This window comes from Orycteropus afer, unplaced genomic scaffold (genome assembly GCF_000298275.1).
Source record: "Orycteropus afer afer isolate SDZICR_OR568_19922 unplaced genomic scaffold, OryAfe1.0 scaffold00123, whole genome shotgun sequence".
Taxonomy (NCBI): Eukaryota; Metazoa; Chordata; class Mammalia; order Tubulidentata; family Orycteropodidae; genus Orycteropus; species Orycteropus afer.
The window spans coordinates 2,799,114-2,806,533 of NW_006921710.1; positions in this window are offsets into that span (position 1 = coordinate 2,799,114).

Genomic DNA, 7,420 nt, shown 5'->3' on the forward strand with positions numbered 1-7,420 from the left:
TTGGGCCTGAAACCTGGGCATCACCCTTGTGCTCTCTTTACCTTACTCCCAACATCCACTCCATCAGCCAGGCCTCTTGGCTCTACCACAAAGCCTGTCCCATGCCAGACCGTTTTCTGCACCCACTGCTAACAGCCCAGTCTAAGCTGCCTCCATCTCTCGCCACGATGGCTGTAGCAGCCTTCTCACTGGATCTGCCCTGCAAGCCCCATGGACCTCCCCCTCAACATGACAGCCAGAATGAACTTGCAGAAACATCAAGCAGATCATCTCATAGACATAGATGTGCCTGGCTACAATCCTCCAAGGGTTTCCCATCGCAATCAGCAAGAAATCCAAATTAATTCCCTGGCTGATATGATCCATTTCTTCTTCCCTCTCTGACCTCAACTCCCTCCCCTTATCCACTGAGGCCCCAGCTGTATGGTCTTTTGTCAAGTCCTAAATTGTGCCAATCCTGTTCCTGCCTCAGGTCCTTTGTAGCTGCTGTTCCCTCTGCCCGGAGAGCTCTTCCCTCAGAGCGTCCATGGTGGACTCCTTCTTGTCATTCAAACACCACCTGTTCAGCAGCCCCCCCCACACACATACACACACTCTGTATGACAGCACCTTGTTTCATTTCTTGGATCACATACCAGCATTTGGAAGTATCTTACTTGTTCACTAGAATTAAGCTTCCCATAGTAGGTGCTCAATAAGTATTTGCTAAAAGAGCTTGCCAGTGGATTGGACATGGCAAGTGAGGAAGAGGTGAGCTATGGATGGATGCTATAAGAAATGAGAGATGGAGAGCTCTCCCTGGGAACTCAGAAGGTCAAGGAAGCTTTCTGTTAAGTCTCCAGACATGATTATTGATTCCATGAGAGGCACAGCTCTTGAGTGCTAGGCCTGCCAAGGGGAGGTCCTAACGCCCACTGAGGTGCAGGTCTCACCCCAAGGAGCAGTAGTGGTGGGCTATAGCTGAGGCCTCTCTGCCTAGTGCTTGCTACAGAGCCTCACCTGCCCCTGGTCCATATTGCAGGGGAAAACCAGCCCTTTGGTTCTGGATGTTGGCGAGTGCTGGGCACTGAAGCTGGGAAGGGGCTGGGCTGCAAAATATAATGGTGATTGGCATGTTCTTTGCACACCACTGACACATATCTGAGAATTGACCAAGGTGCCAACTTCCTCAGAGGCACAGATGACACCAAGCTTCCCTCCCTGCCATGGCTTTACGAAATACCCTCTGGCAGGTGTAATGCAGAGGGAGAATGCCTGCCAGAGAGGAAGCTGCGCCTGGAGTCAGGCTGTCTTTCCCATCATGAGAGCCTGGATTGCGCTGGGACAAGGCAGGATGGGCTAACCTGCAGGGAAGGGGCTCAGAAAATAGTTGTGGAATGAGTGAGTGAACTGAGTGAGTGAGTGTGTGCTAGGACACCCAGCACACATACCACAGACACCATCACCCACCATGGCACTCAAAGAAACACTGGGCAAAGCCCAGGTTGGAGATAAGGGGCACCGGGAATCCACACATTGCTAGTGGGAGTGTCAAGCAGTATAATGACATTGGAAAGCAATCTGGCTGTTTCTTATAAAGCTAAATACACTTCCACCCGATGAGCTAGCAATCCATTCTTAAGTATATGGCCAAAGTATATGGTCAAAGAATACATGCACACCAAAGGACGGGTGTGCAGATGTTCACAACAACACTAATCATAACAGCCCCAACTGGGAAACAATCCAAATGTCCACCAAAAGGCAAATGGCTAAACAAACAGTAGCAGAGCCATACAATGAAACATTATTGGCAAGAAAAGGAATGGACCATTGATGCATCCCACAAGCCTAATGTTGAGCTAAAGAAGCCAGACACAAAACAGGACATACTACATGATTTCATTTGCATAAAGTTTAAGAAAAGGTAAAATTAACCTGTTGTTGTTGTTATGTGCCATCGAGTCGGAACCGACTTACAGCAACCCCTCCTTGGGTTTCCGAGGCAGTATCACTACAGAAGTAGATTGCCCCATCTTCCTTCCGAGGAATGGCTGGTGGGTTTGAACTGCCAGCCTTCTGCTTAGCAGTCAAGTGCCCTAGGCACTATGCTACCAGAGCTCCAAAATTAACCTATGGTGACAGAAATCAGGATAGTAGTTACCTCTGGAGTTGGGTAAGGTGTGACTAGAAAGAGCATCTGGAAACTTTCTAGGCTGATGGGAATGTTCTATATCTTGATTGAGGTGGTCAAAAGTCATTAAATTGTAGCTTTAATATATGTGCATTTTATCATGTGTAACCTCAAACCAGAAACCAAACTCACTGCCATCAAGTTGATTCCAACTCATAGCAACTCCCATTGGGTTTCCAAGGCTGTAAATCTTTATGGAAGCAGACTGCCTCATCTTTCTTCTGCAGAGTGACTAATAGCTTTGAACCACTGACCTTCTGATTAACAGTCAAATGCCTTAACCACTACACCACCAGAGCTCTTATATGTAACCTAGACTTTAATTATTTTTTTAAGTAAAAAGAGAAAAGAAAAATAGGCATGAGAGAAGAGACTTTTGTTTTCAGCAACATGACCAGCACCCACAACAGAAAGACTCTACAACTGTTGGATAGGATATCAAGATATATTTAAATGTATAATTAAACTCATACACACACACAAAGGCAGAATGAGGGAGAGAGTGAGAGAGAGAAATTGACAGGGGCCAGAAAACAAAGAGGGGGCAGGAAATCTGAGAGGAGGTGGCTATGAAGCCCTCTGCCCAATGGCATTTGCCAATTACAACACGTCCTCATGTTTTCATGGCCTAGGACAGAAGACCTTAGGCTCCATTAAGGTGAGGAGCCAGAGTCCAACACAAAGCCAGCACTAACCATCAGAGAATGGGCAGAGGAGCAAAATCCACCTGTGAAGAAGGAAGATGACAAGGAAACTAGGAACATGGCAAGGAAAAGTTTCTCCTACAAATTAACGACCATAGGCCCATTCTCATGAGGATTTGGGGTTTGAATTGATCCAACATGCAAGATGAGAGAATTTAAAGAGGTCCTGGCTTCAGAGTGCCCTCGGGTGCCTAGCAAAAGTAAAAGAAAATCCTCCACGGAAGGACAGACTTACAGCTCAGAACAAACCGGATTCCCACAGATAAAGCACTCACACAAAATGGAACTTGCAATACAAAATTACAAATCATGTAGGAAAACAAGCCTCCAGGAGTGAGAGTCAGCCCAAACAGTGAACAGGACCTGCACATAGTATATTACAGTGTGCAGAATATACAGGAAGTATGAGACCAAGGCATGCCAGTGTTAAACGGTTGCTCGCTTGTAGATTGGGGTGTGGTTACTGGTTGCATCCAGACTTAAAGGAAGATTTTGTTTTCTGTTTCCAGCTGTTTTCATTCAACAGTGATCTTTGTGAGCTGTGTCTACTCCCCACTGTGTTCCCAAAGTCCACAGCTGAGGTTAGAACACGGGTTCTAGAGTCAGACTGTGGAGTTCAACTTCAAGTTTGAGGCTTAGGAGATGTGTAACCTTGAGCAAGGTACTTGACCTTCACGCACTTCAGTGGTTTCTTTATCTGCAAAATGGGGGAAATAAATAATAGAATCTGCTTCTTTGGTTTCTGTGAGGATTTCAATGAGAAAAATCCAAGTACTGTGCATGGCACCTGGCACAGTAAAATGGCAGCTGTCACGAGGCCTCTAAAATGTAAATTTAAACAGCTCAAGCTCATGTGTTCCCTCATCGCCTCCTGGTTGAATTTCCTGCTTTGGCTGTACTCTAGACCTCTGTGGCATCCCTTCTCTCCCCTGTGCTGACCTTGGTAGGGGCAGGGCCCACTCTTTCATTTCCCCAAAACACCACAAACACAGGCTGTCAGGCAGCACCGACTTCTACCAAAGATTAGGGGACAACAGATGGGATTCTGCTGTAGCACAACACTGAAAACCACTTGCAATGCAAGAGCAAACACCTTTCCGTTTACCAGCCCTGGTCCTCACTGCTCAGCAGCCTTCTCAGGCCCTCAGGCTGCCAGGCCCCTCCCTTTCATGCTCCTCTCCGCCTCTCTTCTCATTGCCCTTTAGCCCCTCCCCATCCAGGTGCTTTTGACAAAATCAAATTCCCCCCTGGGTCTCTTGCCTCTCTCCTGTATTCGGCCCTCTCCTCCCAGCCAGCCTTGAGCCTCATCTTTTTACACCCAAATAATCCATCAGACGTTCTGCTGGACAAAAAACAGGTTTCTCCCTAAAAGGAACTCTGCTTCCAGCTTTCAGAAACACATTTTTTTCCTTCCTGCTACATATTTATTGAACACCGACTATGTGTCAGGAGGGCCTGTGCAAATGGATGGAACACAAAGACAAACAAAGCGGGTTTGGTCCTTGTCCCTATAGACCATGCAACCCTGCTCCAGGGTTCCAGCATTCACCTTGACACGGCTTGGTCTTGGCATGCGTTGCTCTGGTTGCATCTGGCAGACATGCCACATGTAGCATCACAGTGGGCTCTGGGAGCAGACCCACCGCCCATGCACAGCGTGTCAACACAAAGGCACATACACACTCACACGCGCATTCACTCCCTGCTAATTCTCCCCTTTGATTGGGGCCTCTAGTCTGTCATCACCAGTCAGTGTTGACAAAGCAAAAGAAAAAATAAAGAGAAAGAAAGAAATCCACCCTGTCACTTGGACTCCCACCCCCACCTCAGCCTTGGCAGCCCCCACCCCGCCCCCGCCTTTGTATTATGGGTTTATGTCAAGGTATGTTGGATTCTAAATTAAATGTCAGCCCACTGTACATTTCTGGCTCCAGCCGCAGAAAATGAGGAGCTGGCGTTGGAGACCATCCAGTTGTTCAGCTCCCCGTGCCTAACCGTGAGGGGTGACAAGCCCATTGAATCACTGCACAGTAGCTTTCCATGGCACGGGAAGCCAAGATAAATTTATTTTTAATGATAAATGTGACTGTCAGAGTTAAGTTGAAACAGTTTTACGGTGAGAGCTGAGTGCCCTTGGCAGTGGGGTGTAGAGGCTGGGTGAACAAGGGCCGGAGGTCCTGACCTCCTAGCCAGCCAGTCCCCCAGGACCCAAGAGACAAGCCCACTCAACATTCAAGTCACGTTTGCTGAGCCCCCACTGCACATCAGTTCAGCAGTGCTTGCTGGGTCTCTCGGGCTTGGCAGACTAAGAGGCTTTGAGGCATTTGGGAAAGAGAAATGGGTTCTGGATGTGCACAGACCTGGGTTCAAATTCTGACCTCACTGATTGGTGTATGATCTTGGGCAAGTTACTTAACCTCTCTGAACTTCAGTTGTCTCATCTGTAAAATGGGACATTCATAACACCCATAGATTTTTGGTGAGTTTTATGTGAAATAAAATGGTGTCGGTACCCAGAACATGGGAAATGTTTACTGAATGGTAGCTATTAATTGTATCATAAACCACTATGACCCAAGTTACGTACCTTACATTTTGAATCAGTGTCCCCATCCAAAATGGGAATAACAACAGCTCCCACTTACTAGGGTCACTGGAGGATGAGGTGTGCCTAGAACAGGGCTGAATGCAAGTGTGAAGGTCAACAAATAGCTGGTCAAGTGGCCAGCACCCTGAATGTTGTCACCCAGCATCTCCAGCTGTTCTTTTCTTGCGTCTTTCCTTGGTGCTCTTCATTTCAATCCCTCAAATGTTAGCACACCTCACTGCCTGCTCTATGCTCTCTCCCTGCTAAGGCCAGTGCCCTGAGCCAGGCTCAGGACCCCAGGAGCCATGTTTGTATCACATCCTGCCCCCTCCCCCCACACTGGGCCTGGATGGGCACTTGACAAGGGCAGCCAACTCTGGTCAGCCAGTGACCTAGGGCAAAATGATGAGTGGGATGGATCACAGCCCTTCTCTTTGGAATTTAAACTAAAAATCCTAGCTAAGAGTTGCCTGTTGATGGAGCCATCAGGTCTTGGTGGTCATGAACAGGCAAGTTAAGTGGGAACAGAATCTGCAAGCTAGAGAGAGGAGGTGAGCAGGCAAGAACCAGGGGCAGTTTCAGGTCCAATTCCATGCAGCCTAAGGGTCCTGGGTTCCAACTTCCCAGAGGTCTTGGCTGGTCCCTGAATTGATCGTCCTTGCTTGCCTTAGCTGGACAGTCCTGACCCTGCCCTGGGGAAACTGACGAGCGCATCTGGGTTTATCCCTGGTGCTCTGCAGCCACCAGCCTTTTTGAAGGCAAATCAGAGGTGGAGGACTATGCACTCTGTGGACCAGCAACATCTTCTCTCACACAGATCTCAGGGTGGAGGGTAGAAACGGCACTCCCTCCTGGGATGTACTTCCATCTCACTTCCTCTCCACTACGCCCTCTAGGGTCCCATGAACAGTGGGCAGCCTTCTGCTTCTGGAAACAATGTCCCAGGTGTATCAGGTGAGTATAAATCACTATATTTACACAAATAGTGTAAATCACTGAGCAAATGCCAGAGCCGCATCAGTGCTGATCCTTTTCTCGGGTTACTGAGCAGAGGCATCACCATAAAGGAGGTGACAGGCTGAGAGCATCTCCCTCCTGAATATTCACTGCACCCCTACTGCCTACAGGAAAGTTGAGGAACCTTTAGCTGAGCAGGTGAAATGATTGGACGGCAAACAGTCCCAGGAGGAGCCGCTAGGTGGCTCCAGCTTACCTGTCCATCCTCCCCTCTGCAGACCTGAGAGAAGATCCTCCAGATGGTTCTCCTGTTTGCACCCTGCCTGGCTCTTTGCACGCTATTATCCTCCCTCCGTCTTTGCTTCACAACTCCAGATCTGAAATGCCTTTTTCCCTGTCCATCCACATACTCCCAGCCCTCATGGCCATCTCCTCTGGGATGCCTTCCCTGACCACTCCCGAGTACAGCATACAGGACTTCTGCTAGCGCTTAGTAGTGCCACTTGGGATCCTCAGTTCAGAGTCTCCCACCTAGACTGTCAGCCTCACAAAGAGTGGAGGGCGATTTTCTGCATATGCATAGACATGTCTGGAGTTTACATCCTCTCCCCGGAACTGTAGTCTCACAGCCAAGCGCCTCCTTCTCATACTGGGCATGGGCCTGCCAATCTCACAGCTCACCAGTAAGAGGGAGAAGAGGCTGCCATTCCTTATTCAAGGAGGAAATTGAGTCTCAGGCCAAGGTCACACAGCTTGTTATAGCTGGAAAATCTGAGCTCCTACCTTGCACCGGCAACTGCACTGAGTGGCTTGACCCCTTGTAGAAGCTCAGAAGGGCCCTTCTGAAAAGTGGGCTGTTAGACCTTTTATACATGGGGAAACTGAGGCTCGGAGAGGTGTAGTTACTTGCCCTAGATCACAGAGCCAGGGAAGTGTGCTTTTCACCACACTCCTCTGCCAAAGTGGAAGGGCCCTACAACTCAGGAAGTGGGCGGGGGG